Raw genomic sequence first — 16,758 nt, 5'->3', positions numbered from 1 at the left:
GCGGCCGCTATGGAAAGTGTGTGCTGCAGCCCAGGGAGGAAAGATTCGGGCGAGCCAGAGCTGTTAGAGGCTCACCCCAGAGAGGTAAACGGAGTAACTGAGCTTGAAGGGACATTTATAACCTGCACATTGCTTTTGCCTTACCCCTTGGCCAGAGAGCTCCACTCCTGCCAGGTTTAAGAGAAGATCAGATACTATCTTCTTTGATGTTGACTTTTGCTGGTATTCCTGATTCTTTCCTACTGGTTCTCTTTTAGAAACTACTCCTTTTTAAATTTAAGAGATAGAGAACACATGTTCGCGGGAAGAGGAAATGTTTTTAAGATAGGAAAGATAAATAAAATCCAAGAGTCTCATTTCTTTTTGCTGTCACACTGTGATAAGCTTATTGATCTGTTAGAAATCTGATTCTGATTTTGAAGTAATACCAGATAAAACACTATCTTACAATAGTATTTTTCTCTAAGTGGTCACATGGAGAGCAGACTGTGGCTTCTTGTGGTTTGCAAAGGGTGCAGCAAACATTTTATATCAAGAAAAAGACATTGTGTGTTGTAGGAGAGGGGGATGGGGAGGGGCAGTCATTTGTCTTCAGAGTAGCCTAATTAGGAAGAATAATTACACTGCAAATGAACATTGTTTAATGTAAATTGAGTCATGATATGTGAACCAGTCATTTGTCTATAGGTAGGAAGAAGGATCTTTGTAGATGAGAACAAAGCCGTGCCTTCTGGAAGAAGTAATGTATGCTGTTCACCATATGCATGGGCTCCGTGTTGATGGCACCCAGTGTTTGGGCAGGGAGGAAAAGTCCATAGTAGGAAATGATAGAAAAACAATATATAAAAAACTACATATTTCTTTTTAATGAACACTGTATACAGCTTCTCAGCTTCTTTACTGCAAAGAATTGATGAAGTGGTAAACCCAAATATAGGAGATGCAAATTTGGGCTGTTGGGCGCCCAGATGCACCTAAACCTTGGGCATGTTATTTCTCTGTTTCTGTGTCTATAAAATGGTGATGATAGTAATTCAGCTCGGATAATTCCCTTGAAGATTAACTGATTGCTCTTGTACAGGACTTAGGATGGTTCCTCACGCTAAGTGCTCAGAAAGTGTTACTGATGATTATCAGGTATTCCAAATCCCTAGGAAAAAGTGGTGCCTGTTAAACAGCTAGAATGCAGAGATACCTGGTTTTAGAGTGAGTGGCTCTGAGTTGAGGCTGGACCCATGCCCTGCCAGCCTACACTCAAAAACACTGATCTTTCTGGAACTTGCAAGCTGCATCCTTTTTGCTCCTTCTGGTTGGCCTTTTCTGGGCCTCCATTTCCAGGGAGTTTGTAGTGCAGGCACTATTTGGGTCTAGAGGTGGAACCCAGATGTGGCTTGCAATTCCAGGCTACATGTCCCGTTGCAATGGCAGCTTCAGGTATTAGGTCCCACCAAAGTGAATATCCAAATTTTATTTGAGGTAGAAAGAAAACTATAGTAATGAACATGATAAGTGCCTCTCTTGGGACTCTTTAAAGCAACATTTTACCCAATGCTTACTGCTCTTAGATACAAACAAGAAGCAAATAGCTAATCTCTAGAATTTACTCCACAAAGCTTTAATATATGTCTTGGGGGCTGGGCCCACAGTGGCTCACACCTGTAATCCCAGCACGTTGGGAGGCTGAGGTGGGTGGATCACAAGGTCAGGGGTTCGAGACCAGCCTGGCCAACATAGCGAAAGCCTGTCTCTACTAAAAAGACAAAAATTAGCCAGGTGTTGTGGCATGCATCTGTAGTCCCAGCTACTTGGGAGGCTGAGGCAGGAGAATCGCTTGAACCCGGGTGGCGGAGGTTACAGTGAGCTGAGACGGCGCCATTGCACTCCAGCCTGGGTGACAGAGCAAGACTCTTCTTAGCACAATAGTACTTCTTGAGAAGAGGAACTCTGCTAATTTAGGGAGAGTGCCTGTTTGTTCCTTCATTCATCCAGTCATTCAGCAAATACCTAGGGAGCCACTTCCTTGGGCCACGCTCTGTTCTGGGCTCTGGTAACACAGCAAGAACCAAAAGCAGGCCTCTCCTCTTACAGAGTACACGTTAGAAGAAAAAAAAAAAACCCATACACCTCTGTTTTCAAAGGACTTCCATAGACCGTGGAAGCTCCCTTTTTGATTCAGAAGAGCTGTACTGGTACGCGGCATGTTGGGTGTCCTTGCCTTCCACTCTCCAGCCTGGTCAGAGGGAAGTGATCTGCCTGGGGCTGGGGGTGGTGGCAGCGTACGGCTAGTCCTGTGGGTCTTCCAAAGGGAGAAGGGGAGGCCTATTTGTTTCTATACTTTATGAAAGTATTCAGTTTTAGTGGCTGAGCACAACTACTGGCCAGTGAATCAAATTGTTTCGCATGCAATGAAAACAAACAGTTTGCAGTGTACTGAGCACCATAGAGACAGCGCTGGGGCAAGTGAGAGCCAGACGGGCACTGGGCGACTCTGTGGCTCACTGGGGAAAAAAAGAACTAAACATGGGCAAAGGAGATCCAAGGAAGCTGAGAGGTAAAATGTGATATGTATTCTTTGTCCACACTTGTTGGGAGGAGCACAAGAAGAAGCACCCAGATGCTCAGTCAACTCCTCAAGAGTTTTCTAAGAAATGCTCACAGAGGTGCAAGAGCATGTCTGCTAAAGAGAAAGGGAGATTTGAAGACATGGCAAAGGTGGACAAGACCCGTTATGAAAGAGAAATGAAAACCTATATCCCTCCTAAATGAGAGACAAAAAAAGAAGTTCGAGGATCCCAATGTACCCAAGAGGCCTCCTATGGCCTTTTTCTTGTTCTATTATGAGTGTCGCCCAAAAATCAAAGGAGAACATCCTGGCCTACCATTGGTGAGCTGTAAAGAAATTGGGAGAGATGTGGAAGGGCACTGCCTCAGATGATAAGCAGCCTTATGAGAAGAAGGCTGTGAAGCTGAAGGAAAAACATGAAAAAGATATTGCTGCATAGTGAGCTAAAGGAAAGCCTGATGCAGCAAAAAAGCGAGTTGTCAAGGCTGAAAAAAGCAAGAAAAAGAAGGAAGAGGAGGAAGATGAAGATGATGATGATGAATAAGTTGGTTCTAGCACAGTTTTTTTTTTCTTATCTATAAAGCATTTCAACTCCTTGTATACATTTCACTTCTTTTAAAGAAATTGAAAGACTTTGTAACACTTGTTTTGAAATTGTACATTGTCTTTTTTTGTATAGTTAACATGCTACCAAATGTTATCTTTAGATACCCTGTGCTGGTGGTATTTTCTTTTCTTTTCCTTTTGAGACGAAGTCTCCCTCTTTCACCCAGGCTGGAGTGCAATGGCATGATCTCAGCTCACTGCAACCTTGTCTTCCCAGGTTCAAGCGATTCTCCCATCTCAGCCTCCTGAGTAGCTGGGACTGCAGGCGCATGCCACCACGTCTGGCTAATTTTTTGTATTTTTAGTAGAGATGGGGTTTCACCATGTTGGCCAGGCTGGTCTTGGAACTCCTGACCTCAAGGGATCTGCCTGCCTTGGCCTCCCAAAGTGCTGAGATTACAGGCGTGAGCCACCATGCCCGACCCTGGTGATATTTTCAGTAGCCACTAACCTTTCCTGATACAGTATGGGGCTTGTAAACTGGCATGTAAATTTAAAGCAGGCTCTCGGTGGTGCACAGCACAGATTAGTTAATATATGGTGTTGGTAGTGTTTTCATCTTCAGTTGTCTCTGATGCAGCTTATGTGAATGTTCTGCTAACTGAATACTATTCTGTAATTGCAAAAAAAAAGAGTTGTGGCTGTTTTGTTGACATAATGAATGCTTCTAAGTAAATACAATCTTTTTTATTAAAAAAAAAACCAGCAATTTTTCCTGCACGTGAGACATGTCAGCCTTAGAAAGGCAAAGAAGGAGTCAAAGGTAGGATCTGACCATCGACTTATAAAAGCCAGATTGTGTCCAGAGAAGAGTCTTAGCTGGCATTTGAAATACTTGATTCTCTCTTGGTGTAGAAGATGTGGCTGAAAGAGGAAAGAAGAGTGAATACTTGGTTCATCATATACCTTCAAGGTTTTGTTTTTTCTTTTTTTTTTCATTACTTTAAAAATTGCAGTAATACATGATGAGATAACACGTAAGTTTGGAGTCTAGAAGGCTTGGAAAGGTATAGTGCAGCCAGGGTGCTGACAGTAGTTGTTGGACTAGAGTCAAGGTTGTGCTGGGAAGTACCTGAGGGTTTGGGGTCTTGGGCACTGAGCTAAGGGAGTCTGTATTTCATCTCAAAAGCTGTGTGAAGGCTGGAGCATTTGTAGCAGGTGAATGCTGCGATCATATTGCACTTTAGAAAGAGCTCCATGGCCATAAGGTGGGCTAGGTAACAAGGAGGGCAGGGAACAAGGTGAGCTGGGAGGCTAGTACCAGAGTGCAGAAATCCTGGCAGGACTGGGTGGTGGAGAGAAGAGAGGCCTGCAGATATTGATCCCACTTCCTGTTCATCTCCTGGGGTGGTCCCCTAGGAGAGGGAGTGCACTTTGACTGTTATGGGTCATGGCACCTTTCATTGAGGTAAGCAGTTGTGGGAACCTCAGTTTGGAGAGAGATGGCAAGGAGTAATGAGTTCAGTTGAATCCAAAACTGAACTACAAGCCTTCCAAGAAGAGATGTCCAGCAAAAAGTTGGATTTAGAGGCAGGAGGTGAGGTCTGGAGCTAGAGATGATAGAGGGAGTTCTTTTTACGGTAGTAGCAAGTGTTTGTAGGGAGGCCTCCCTCTCTTGCTTGGCGTGTCAAGGTTTACTAACTGATGCTAGGTGCAAGAGTAATTTGTGTCCTTGTAAGTGAAATTTTCTCTTTCATCCCTTTACCAGGCCTGACTGGCTCGATTGTCCATCAAGCCCTTGACTTTAGCCTCAAATGACCAGGCTTGTACTGGTGTTATTTTGCAGACTTGGTGAGTTCTGCTTGTTGTTATTTTAAACTGAGATAGTTAAGAGGAATGTACATGGAATGGTCGCGAATGTGTTTGATAGCTAGGATGTGTAACTGATAAAATTGATACCTCACACATGTCTGTTAAGGACTGAATATTTGTGACCCCCAGATTCATGTATATGTTGAAGCGCTAACCCCCTATGTGATGGTATTTGGAGGTAGGACCTTTGGGAGGTAATTAGGCTTAGATGAGATACTGAGGGTGGGACCTCCATAATAAGATCAGTGTCATTATGAGGAAAGGAAGAGAGACCACAGCCATTATGAGAAAAGGAAGAGAGACCAGAGCTCACTCTCCAGTGTGTGAGGATGCAGCAAAAAGGCGACTGTCTGTCTGCAAGCCAGGAAGAGGGCCCTCATCAGGAACCAAATCTCCTGGCACCTTAATCTTGGACTTCCCAGCCTTCAGAACTGTGAGAAATAAACGTTTGTCATTTAAGCTACCCAATCTGTGGTATTTTATTATAGCAGCTTGAGCATATATATGTGTGTGTGTGTATACGGTACATTTTCTTTTTCTTTTTTTTTTTTTTTTGAGATGGAGCCTCGCTCTGTCGCCCAGGTAGGAGTGCAGTGGCGCAGTCTCGGCCCACTGCAAGCTCCGCCTCCCGGGTTCACGCCATTCTCCTGCCTCAGCCTCTCCGAGTAGCTGGGACTACAGGCGCCCGCCACCACGCCCGGCTAATTTTTTTTTGTATTTTTAGTAGAGACGGGGTTTCACCATGGTCTTGATCTCCTGACCTCGTGATCCGCCCGCCTCGGCCTCCCAAAGTGCTGGGATTACAAGCGTGAGCCACCGTGCCCGGCCCATTTTCTTAAATACAATAAATATATTTAAGAAAATGTAAGATAAACTTCACTTGCTGAGAATGTAAACTAGTTTTGTGTATGTCTACAAAATATTGAATATAGTTAAAAAGGTGTGTTATCTGCACATTTTCCTAAACTTTAATCAGCTAGGTCAGGAGAAACACCCAACTTTGATTTTGACACTTGGCAGGTCCAGAAAGGAGAACCTCAGTGTATTTGGATTTTTCTTCTGGGTTTGTTCTGCCTTTGATTTAATAACACATTATAATGATTAAGTGGTTTTATGGAGACGATTTTACAAATATTTTTGTCAAACTTAAATAAGACTTCCAAGGTATTTACTTGGGGGTGAACTTTGGAAGTTCAGTTAAACTAACTTTTACAACTCTTCACATTAAAAAAAATAAGCGAGGAAACCTGCACCCAGTTATAGTATTTGAAAGAAGAATATTTCAGCTGGTTAATAATGAACAATGTTTAACGCTGAGGTGACATCAGCAGTAGAAACAATTCTTTCCTTGTGCCTTAAGCACAGAGCATGGTTCAATTAGACGTAACCAGGTTGTCTGGCCTTTGACTACACAAGGGTATTAGGTGGACGATGAGTAGCCCAGGTTGATGGAAACTAGGGTGTTCTGACAGTTTTAAAGCTCTCCCTGTTTGTGGGACTAAGAACATTTCCCTTGTGGGCTGAATCTCTCTGGTCCTAAAAGCACACAGATTCCCAGGAACCCATGCATTGCTAATGGGCAGCTGCACACATGTGCAGTTCCCAGGTCTTCATCTCCAACTGCTCTGCACACCCTTCCTCTGAAACATTTCCTTCCCTGCCTTAGAGAGGGTGGCCAGGCTCTCCTACTCTCCGTACTAGGAGAACAAACTCTTGTTTTCATGTCCACCAGGGATGAGGTTTATCTACCTTCTTTTTTGAGGTTACCAAATGGCCCTCAAGGGCTACTGGTGTTAATTTGCATTTCATTCATTTGTGGCATAAATGAGTGTGTGCCAAGCAGGCCCCAGTGAATGCTTGTTGAATTGCAGGCACAACCGTTACTCCTCTTACTGCTGTGGATTTAGGGTAAGTCCAGTGGGGATGATTAATCATTGTTAGTCTGTGTAACCAGCAATAACACCTCACCTCATCCTTGCCTGCTTAACAGGGTTGGAAGGACAGAGACTAAAATTTTAACTGGTTATCTTAATGGGGCTATGAGTGACTAATTTTTTTTTCTTTATTTTTCTGTTTCTCAGATTTTCTACAAGTAGCATATTACTTTTTGAAATGAGAATTAAAGAGCTGGGGAAGGAAGTATTTTGGTTTTTGTACAAAACTAGATCAGTGGTTTTGGTCACAGCATCATACATCACTTTACATCCATGGTGCATCTTTTGTAAGGCAGTTCCTGTCTTTAAACAGAACTGACATTCCTACTCATTGTTGATATAGTTATAAATACTGGAAGGCTGCAGGAATGTAACTAGGACTGGGGGTTGCGACCCAAATCCAGAATGGGGCAGCTTCCTCTGAATGATAGGGAAGACCCCACCCCTTATAGTGGGTATGTTTGGTATGTTTTCATAAACATTTTAAGTGTGATTTGAGAGGTGTTTCTGTTGTATTGATAAGAAGTACTACTGAAACCTGATTGATAAGAAATGCTGGATTAAATAAGTGCTGTACTGGCGTGTTAGATTTTTTTTTTAATTTCACCGTTCAGTTGAACCTTAACCAGCAGTGAGATCTTAAATATTTCTTTAGCAACAAGCTCCCCACATGCCCGGAAAATTAAGAGGGACTCTTTTTCCTCTCCTGATTCTATTGTTCAGCATTTTCTTTCTTTCCACACTGTGCTGTGTTGTCGGGGCACCTGGAGTTCAAGCTTCCTTTCTCCTGGGGCAGGCTGCAATTGGGCTGAATTTCACATGTTTTCTAGTTTTAAGGCATTTAGCCAGTTGTTTAAGGAAGGCTGTAATTGCATTCACAGGAGCCTCATTCAATCTTCAGACAAGTGGTGCATGGCACACGCTTATTAAGGGCAAAATAACTTCTTAAAAAATTAACTTTCTCTTGCTCATAGAGAACACATTTTCTGAATTAAAAATAATTCAGACTGGATAGTCTGGGAATTACAAACTTACCAGTAAGCAGTGTTTTTGTATTTGTAAATGACTAACACTTGTATATTAAATAGACACGTAAGAAAAACATGGCTCACAACTTTAAAAACAATCTAAAATCACATTTGTTTTCTTTTTTAAAATGGCCAACTGTCTGTTCTTAGAAGATGATTCTACATTCTAGAGAGGTATGTCTAAACAGATACTCTTTCATTTGCCCCTTCTTATAGTGGGCCTTTCAGGGTCCTTCTGCAGTGGAAACTCATAATTACTGACTTAATTACTGACTCTGCATGGATTCATGCTGTAATTCGCAGCATAGTGTGCCGGCTTAAACTGGTGACTGTAAGTCATTTTTGATCTGAATCCTTTTGGTAAGTGGGTGTGCTTAGGTTGTCTTGACTATTTATGCATTTTTTTTTTTTCCAGCTTGTGCTTAAGTGTATTGTAAAGAAAGGGCAGCATGAGAGGGAACTAAGCTGATGTGTGAAATGTTTACATTGTTACCAAGCCAAAAAGGGCTGTAGCCAGGAACAGTATGGGTGAAGAGGCCACACTGAATAATAAGAACCCAAATGGTGGTGGTGGGAATGTGTGAGAGTTTGTGTATACACCTGTGTGGATAGGTGGCCGGGGGGCCTTTTAGGATAGTCTGACCAGCCGTGTTAGGGAAGAACCACTGCTCCTTTTGGTCTGGAAACTAGACTTCTGGTCCTAAGAGGCTTCTAGCTTTCTTAATATCCATATTGGTCAACAAAACTTGAATGTTTTAAAAAATTTAAAACACTCAATAACTGCCATCCAATTAGATTTCCTCTAGTTTCAGATGTATATATTTGATTTTTGAAAGCTTGATCATGAGACTTTCGTTTCTTCTTGTGAAATTTCAGCTTTCTCAGTTCTGGCATGTTTGGCCTGTCCAGATAGTTGTGAATTCTGATCCAGTCATCTGTCTTGTCAGCCTTCCCTCTGGGCCACAAGTCGTTCTTTGATACATGCAGCCCGTCAGCCACTCAGGTTCTTTGAGTCATTAACTGGTGCTGCTCTCTTAGCCTCCCCTTGTCATTCTCCTCCAGTCCTCTTAGTAACCAAGGGTGCGTCAGCCTTTGCAGGCGGCCGGAGGGCAGAGGGTTGGAGTCTGTGCCAAGATACAGAGGAAGCTAATCATACCCGTGACCTCGACCTCATTAACATTGTGCTGGAACCAAAGAGCCAGCATTCCATGGTATTGTTTGACTTTGGATTGTCTCTGCTGATTTACGATCACGAGGTCTGTAGTCCTGCCCTGGAAGGGAGGCAGATGTTAGAGCCAGATGAGAATGTGAGACACAATCAGAACTTACTGCCTCCTTTTTTACATTTTTAAATTTATTATTTATTATTATTATTATTATTTGAGACGGAGTCTCGCTCTGTCGCCCAGGCTGGAGTGCAGTGGCGCCATCTCGGCTCACTGCAAGCTCCGCCTCCCTGGTTCACGCCATTCTCCTGCCTCAGCCTCCTGAATAGCTGGGACTACAGGCACCTGCCACCATGCCCGGCTAATTTTTTTGTATTTTGAGTAGAGATGGGGTTTCATCGTGTTAGCCAGGATGGTCTCGATCTCCTGACCTCGTGATCCACCCGCCTCAGCCTCCCAAAGTGCTGGGATTACAGGCATGAGCCACTGCGCCCGGCCCTTACTGCCTCCTTTTAACTTCCTCAAAACTGGGCTTTGGGTTGTCAGCTATTCATTGGGTCCTGCTGATGGTGATTTGGCCCCAAGACAAACCAGCACTGACAAGACTTGAGTGAAGAGTGTGAGGGAGGAAGGCCTCTGAGAGGCTGGTGCCTGAGTGGGGAGGCTGATGTTCCGGAGTTGTGGGTAGAAGTCCCTACCCCTTCAGGAGGGCTTCTGAAGCTTGGCTGTGCCCAAGAATTGGCTGGAATCCTGTTAAAACACAGACTGTGATACAGCAGGGCTGGGTAGGGCCTAGGATTCTGCATCTCTAACAAGCTCTCTCTGTGATGCTGCCCCTGCTACTCCCGTGGAGCTCACTTTGAATAGCAAGGCCTCACATTAAACTGCAGCATGAAAGAGACTATGGAAAAGGCAGCTGGTGGCTGAGACCTGTCAGGGCTGAACTGTGCATGCTAGGAGGGCCTGTGAGGTCTGACTTGAAGTTGGTCGCCTGCTACTTAGGGCTGGCCTCTATCAGGATGAGACTGTGAGCCCTCAGCCCTGGCACTTCCATTTGGGCCTTTAATAGCTGTTGGGAGCCACTGTGCAGGGATGCCCTTAATCCTTTAGGGCTGGGAGGTTATGAGCTCTTCCAGTTGAGGTATGGTAAAGCTATAAGGGAAGGCCTCCCCCCTCCCCAAGTTAGTTAAAATGATTTCCTCATTACATGTTGGTCATATTCCATAAGTTTAACTAGATTAAGAAGGCTCTAACTTCCTTCCATTAAACCTGCATTTTCCCACATACCCTGTAACTTCAAGGTTATGTGATTACAAAGCTTTTAAAAGGTTGCCTATTGTTTCATTGGGAGCATTATTTCTGAAACTTGCCCGACACTCTGCTAAGGTGCTGCCTAGACATATGTGACCAGACCCTACCTGAGGTTTTGGCTTCATAGGTCTGGAGTGGGTCCTGGGAATCTGTATCTTTTAAACAAAGCTTCTAGGTGGTTCTTATGATCAGGAAGGCTCTAGAAAAATCAATTTAGAGAAGCATCAGTTTAGAAACCTGTCTGTCTGAGCTTGTGATATTGGCCATGTCTGAGGGACACCCTTGCCTGTTTATTTCTTGGCCTCTTAGATACTTGCTTGTGAAGGGCTGTCTTCTGTCCCATTGGATCCACTTCACGTTTTATCTTAACACATGCTTTTGCTCTTACAGAGAGGCTCTTATCTTGGATGGAGCCAAATCAGAGAGGCCTTTGTTAATGGTGTAAGAAGTCAGTTCTGTGAAGCCTTTATTTTTAGGAAGGTTTTACAGACACTGATTATTAAGTGCTCAAGATACTGGACTATATAAGCTTTGGGCCTCTGTAGAGAAGTCTTTCAGAATGTCTTGATAGTGATTTTCCCACTCTTTCCTACTTTGTTTCAGACACTGGAGATAATGAGCATTGTTAAGTAATGGATGACCAGAAATGGATGAAGAAGGGGCCCCATCCTCCACAGACCAGCTTGGTTCTGATCCAGGTGAATTGGAAGGTTAAGGAGTTTGCCCTTCCACAATTGTATGAAAATTAACCTCTATTCCTAAAGATGCAGGGTCCATCTCAGCCTTACCTTAGGGGCAAAGTCAGCTTATGAAACCAATGAAGTAGGAAATGGTCAGTGTGGAGGGATCAGATGGATATAGAAGGAGCTCCTTAACCAAAAGGTGGAATTCACTTACTGTTGTGCTTACAATTCTACCGTTAGAGAAATAGGGTGAAGTGTTTCCCTTTAAGCCTCTTATTAGACGTCTAAGCACACAGAGGACAGGCAATGCGTTTGTGATTTATACGTTAACAGGAATAACTTAATAGAATGCTTCTCGGGATCAGAGTATACAGGGAGTGGACTTTGATAGGGTGGAGTGTGGGGCACTCTTCAAGGAGGGCAGAGCAGGATGCAGGGCCACAGACGGCAGCCTCAGGCACCAGGTGTCCAGGCAGCTCAAGAAGAGCACAGGGTGCCTGGGAGGGCACTAGGCAGAACTTATTCTCATTCATTTAATTGGGGTGTGTGTGTGTGTGTGTGTGTGTGTGTGTGTGATGGAAACTTTAATATAATTTACGATGCATTTGGCATACTTCTAATGTGGCCATTTCACATACTAGTTGTAATGAAAAGCCAGGTGATCTATATATGAAAACTAAGACTAAACACCATAATTGTACCTAGGATTGTTTTGGTTGGTTGGTTGGTGTTTTTTTTTTTTTTTTTTTGAGACGGAGTCTCACTCTGTCACCCAGGCTGGAGTGCAGTGGCGCGATCTCGGCTCACTGCAAGCTCCGCCTCCCAGGTTCCCACTATTCTCCTGCCTCAGCCTCCCAAGTAGCTGGGACTACAGGTGCCCACCACCACACCCAGCTAATGTTTTGTATTTTCTAGTAGAGACGGGGTTTCACCGTGTTAGCCAGGATGGTCTCGATCTCCTGACCTCGTGATCCGCCCGCCTGGGCCTCCCAAAGTGCTGGGATTACAGGCATAAGCCACTGTGCCCAGCCGGTTTTGTTTTTTAAAGTCAGTTTGGTTTTGAGAGAGCAGCTAAATCCAAGACTTGGAAAACGATCCATTTTCTATACCTGCTTAGCAGGTGAGCTTGGCCAGCAGCAGAAACCTTCCCTTTTCCCCGGGGGAAGAGGGGGCGGTGGGAGTGTTGGGGCGTCTTTCCCAGGGGACTTGAAGAGAAGGGCTTGAGTCTCCTGAGATTGCATGCCACCTAGGTAATGTGCATTTGTGCATGCTTTCTTTGTCGTATCTGCAAAGAATCATTACATCAGCCTCTGGCTGGCAAAAAGAAACTGAACTTGGGCATTCTGCTGCCAAAGCCAAAGCTTGTGTAAGTGGTGGAGTATGTTTTGAGAACATAGTGGGGATGGGTTGGGAGATTCTCTTGTCTCTGCTGCCGGAGTAAACCAGAACCGACAGAAGACTTGCACAGAAGCACTCCCGAGGGACCAGAACTCTGGGAATATCTATGAAGAACTGACTCACTCCACAGCTCACAGCCATTCCCTGACTCTTCTTCCCCTGGCGTCAGTGCTCTGTCCCTAGATTGGGCTTAGTGCCCCACATTCTAAGATTCATAAGATGTTCCGCCATGTTCTTGAAATGAAACACACAAAAAATGAATCCATTCTTATCACAAATAAAATGTCTTTGCCCTCAAGGGGGCATGGTACTCAGGAAAGACGAGAACACAGTCTGTGAAAGGCAGAAATTGATAAGAACTGTCTGTTCTGCCTGCCTGACCTTCCTGTGCTGTTAGCTTGCTCTGCAGCCTTGGGGAAATCATTTTGCCTCTTTGGACTGGAAAGGGTGAGGGGATGGAATCCAGGCCTGAAATTCTTATTCCAGGTGAGTCCATATGGCTGTGTATTCAGTCATTTATTCAACACATGCTTATTACACCCCTTGGAAAGCTCACAGTCTAGTGGGGAGAGACAGGTGGAAGAGCCATGATCGTTGAGGGCTAGCAGGTGTGGCAGTGTGTTTGGCCGTGGAAGGCCTTTGGAGGCGTGGGACCATAGGCACAGGGGCAGGTGGGGAGGCCAGAGGGCTGCAGCATGCAAACACAGGGTGCTGCCCGAACGTAGGGAGGCAGTTGGGGTTTCTGCAGCACTACTTGAGGTGCGCTGAGAATACAGTGTCCTCACTGCCTCCATGCCACGCATGACTTCCTGTGAGTTCCTGCAGCACAGCCACCCTCACGGTGGCATTGGTGTTGGGGGCAGGCCCTGGGAGCTGAGTGGAGCATCATCTCCCCTCATGACCTGAGTGCTATTTTGATGCTTTGGCCTCCACCCCCGCCCCCCATCCCTTTTTGTAAAGAAAGCAAGAGCTATAAAAACATAAACAAGAATGTGAGAACTTGCCTGCTGTTTACAGAAATATGCTTTTTTAGGGGGGAGGGGTAATCTTTTTTATTTTTGTAAGGAGAAGATAGATATTCAAAGAAAGAGGCAGATAAACTGGGCTCTTCTGAATCCTGAATTACTTTATGGCTCCTGGGCCTTGGTGTCTTTGTAACCACAGAGTTCATTTCACTCTCCAGGAAGAAACTTGACCCTCTAATAAAACCACATGGAGCCTTCCAGGGCGACCTCACAGTTTCATTTATGGAGTGGTCAGATTCTGTATCTAGGTGGGAGAAGAAATGTCTAAAAGGAGAAGCATGAGTTCTCTTTCCTTGAAGCTCGAGTTCCCTTTGCCTGTCCTGAAACAGATGAGGGCCCGGGAGAAGAGGAAGGGCCTTGCCTGCACTCCCACCTCCACCTCCCTACCCTGAAGGTGGCTCAGTCCCCTACCCCACTGGTCCACAGGACTAGGAATGGTGCCATGCGTAAAAACCAGCTTTGTGTATTTTTTACAACAGAAATGGGCTTCAAAGCACTATGGAGTGTGAGGCCTTGAGCACAGAGTCGCTGTTGGGTTAGCAGGCTGGGCCAGCTTTGCTCTGTACTCTGTCCCCCAGGACTTGCCCTTAGCAATCATCACCGTCACCCAGAGGATTTGTGAAAACAGTGAATGTGGGTCCCACCCCAGAGATTCTGAGTCACTAGGTCTGGGATGGTGGAGACTTTGTGTTTCTGACACGTTCCCAGGTGATGCTGCTGCACCACACGGTGCCACCCAGGCATTTGGTGGGGGTGTGTTGAGGCAGGCAGATTCTGCCCCTGAGGCAGTGGCACTGAGCTGGTGTCTGCCTGGCAGGAACCACCTCGTGCTGGAGGGACCTGGGCTTCAGAAGCAGTGGTTCACTGGAGATGCTGGAGGGAGCTCAGCTTCACTTCTGACCATGAGGGTTGTCTTTCTGTCCTCTCACGACAGACCAGGATGTGGCATTTGGGGCAGCTAAGATGGGGTGTCGTTGCCTCCTTCCTCTCTGGTGTTGCTGAAAGCTGTCTGAACCATCCCAGTCTCCTCTCCTATGTCAGAGCTTGCATTAGCCTTAAGGTAAAGTCCGAACTCTCCCAAAGCAGCTGCAAGAAGGCATCTTGTGACGTGAAATGCTTCAGTGGGCACCAACTTCTTTCTTTTGTGAACTGTGTTCTTGCTTCCAGGACCCCCCGTCTTGCTGTTCCTTTTGCCTGGCATGCTCTTGGCTTGCCCTCTAGTTTGGCCACCTCCTTATTTTAGCCCTCGCTTGCTCTGAGGAGCTTCCTTTGGTGCCTCTGAAATCAGCTGGTGCCTCTGCAAAGGCTCATATATACCCTTGTATTTTCCTCCCTTCAGCTCCTATCAGTTGCATCACAGTCGTGAATGCGACCTATTTATTTCTCTTTGTGGACTGTAAGCTCCCAGAGGGCAGGGAACCCATCACATGTTTATGCAGGCATTTCCAGGCATATAGAAGGTACCTGGCATATAGAAGACCTTCCTAATCATTCTGAGATAGGTACTGTAGGGGAGGAAACTGAAGCACAGGTAGGTTAGCTACCTGGCTGCAGTTACCCTGTCACTGAGTTGTAAAACTAGCATTGTCACCTAGGTCTGTTTGATCCAGCCCCTTGGCCAGGTAACACTAGCCTTGTTTCTGCTCTGAGACCAAAGAGCTTAGCCATAGACTGCAGGTTTCTGTTGGAACCATCAAAAGACTGGCTACTCCCGTTAATAATAAAAATGACTTTTTCCAATTGTTTTTCAGGTGAGTTGGGAAGCAGACTCTTGAGTTGACAGCTGGCCTATGGTTTCTGCATTTTGTTAAGAAGCACCTCATGCAAGTGAGGGACCTGGGACTGCTCACAGCCAGGTGGGTTGTCCCTATACCTAGATATGACAATGCACTCTGATAACCACCCGATGTTCTCATTCAATAGAAAGAAAATCCTTAAATGTGGGGCAGCATCTTCTCTAAGAAAGGTGTAAATTGGTCCCTGTGGCTGTTGTGAGTGGCCTGGTAAAGATGTTTACCTTGCTGGCTCGCTCCTGGGCATGGCTGGCTTTCTCATTACTCAGCCCTCTTTCCTTTGTTTCAACACCCTTTTCTCTTCCGTTTAGGTCGCTGCTTTAGAATTCCTTTTCCTCCTTTAAGATCCAGCCCAAATTTCTTTTTTTCTTTTTTCTTTTTTTTTTTGAGATAGAGTCTTGCTCCGTAGGCCAGGCTGGAGTGCAGTGGCATGATCTTGGCTCACTGCAACCTCCATCTCCCAGGATCAAGCCATTCTCCTGCCTCAGCCTCCCAAGTAGCTGGGACTACAGGCACGTGCCACCACACACAGCTAATTTTTGTATTTTTAGTAGAGACAAGGTTTCGCCATGTTGGCCAAGCTGGTCTTGAACTCCTGACCTCAAGTGATCTGCCTGCCTTGGCCTCCCAAAGTGCTGGGATTACAGGCATAACCCACCACACCTGGCCCGAAATTTCACCTGTTTTATCAACTGTCTGAATGAGAGGCTTTTCAGAGTGTAACCTTTCTTTGCTTCCTAGCAAAATGAATGGCCACTTCTCTGTGCTCACACAACACATTGGACTTGTCACGGTGAGCTTTACTTAATTGTTTGTGCACATCTTTTTCCTCTTGTCTGTGAGTTCCTTTTGGTACCATCTCCCACCTAGCATGGTTTCTGGCATGGAACAGATTTTCAATAAATGGAAGAATGTTCGTCCCAAGTAGCGTAAGTTATGCTAGGTCACAGAGCAGTAGTGCACTAAATGGCAACCTGTGGCCATGAGCAGCCAGACCCCTTGGCTGCTCTTGGAGAGACACAGAGTTTTCAACTAGACCCTGGAAGCCCCAGGCAACCCTGCCATTGGCATGCAGACCACCGTAGGATTGAACATTATCTAAACGTAAAGGCAATAGAGAACAAACAGTAGACTTTCCCAATGGGCAACCTGAAGGAGATTAAAATATGTCTCAGTGGCTTGAGCATTTGTTTTAAAACACAGTTTAGGTTTAAATAATTTTGATACGACACTTTTAAATCAGTGCACTTGAGTTTTCCTTACTCTTCTTAGTAAGTTAGGTGCTTTGAGAGGTACCCGGATTGGTTTGAGTTAATCTTGCATTATCCCATGTGTTGGGAGTAGAAACCCTCATGGCAGTGGATCACCTGAATGTTGGAGCCAAAATGAGAGTTGAGTCCTTTCAGGAGCTGCTGGGTGGCTGAATTCTCTGATGCCTG

At 45.2% G+C, this 16,758-nt stretch overlaps 1 protein-coding gene and 1 pseudogene across 2 annotated transcripts in view; both read left to right on the top strand.

Moving 5' to 3' along the window:
- The window catches only part of LHFPL2 (LHFPL tetraspan subfamily member 2), a 160,877-nt gene that overhangs the window by 1,052 nt on the left and 143,067 nt on the right, over nt 1-16,758 (top strand). The window contains exon 1 of one of the 2 annotated variants that reach the window (XM_063612165.1): nt 15,303-15,382. The exons of the other annotated variant lie outside the window; for it this stretch is intronic. The gene's annotated coding sequence lies outside the window, so the exon portion shown is untranslated. Of the gene's footprint in view, nt 1-15,302; nt 15,383-16,758 lie in introns of those variants that run through there. 2 annotated transcript variants of the gene reach the window in all.
- LOC134731736 (high mobility group protein B1-like) overlaps nt 112-16,758 on the top strand; it is a 79,061-nt pseudogene continuing 62,414 nt past the window's right edge.

This window comes from Symphalangus syndactylus, chromosome 11 (genome assembly GCF_028878055.3).
Source record: "Symphalangus syndactylus isolate Jambi chromosome 11, NHGRI_mSymSyn1-v2.1_pri, whole genome shotgun sequence".
NCBI classification, from domain to species: domain Eukaryota; kingdom Metazoa; phylum Chordata; class Mammalia; order Primates; family Hylobatidae; genus Symphalangus; species Symphalangus syndactylus.
Note: the sequence above shows the minus strand (reverse complement) of the source record. Positions and strands in the feature narration are given on the sequence as shown.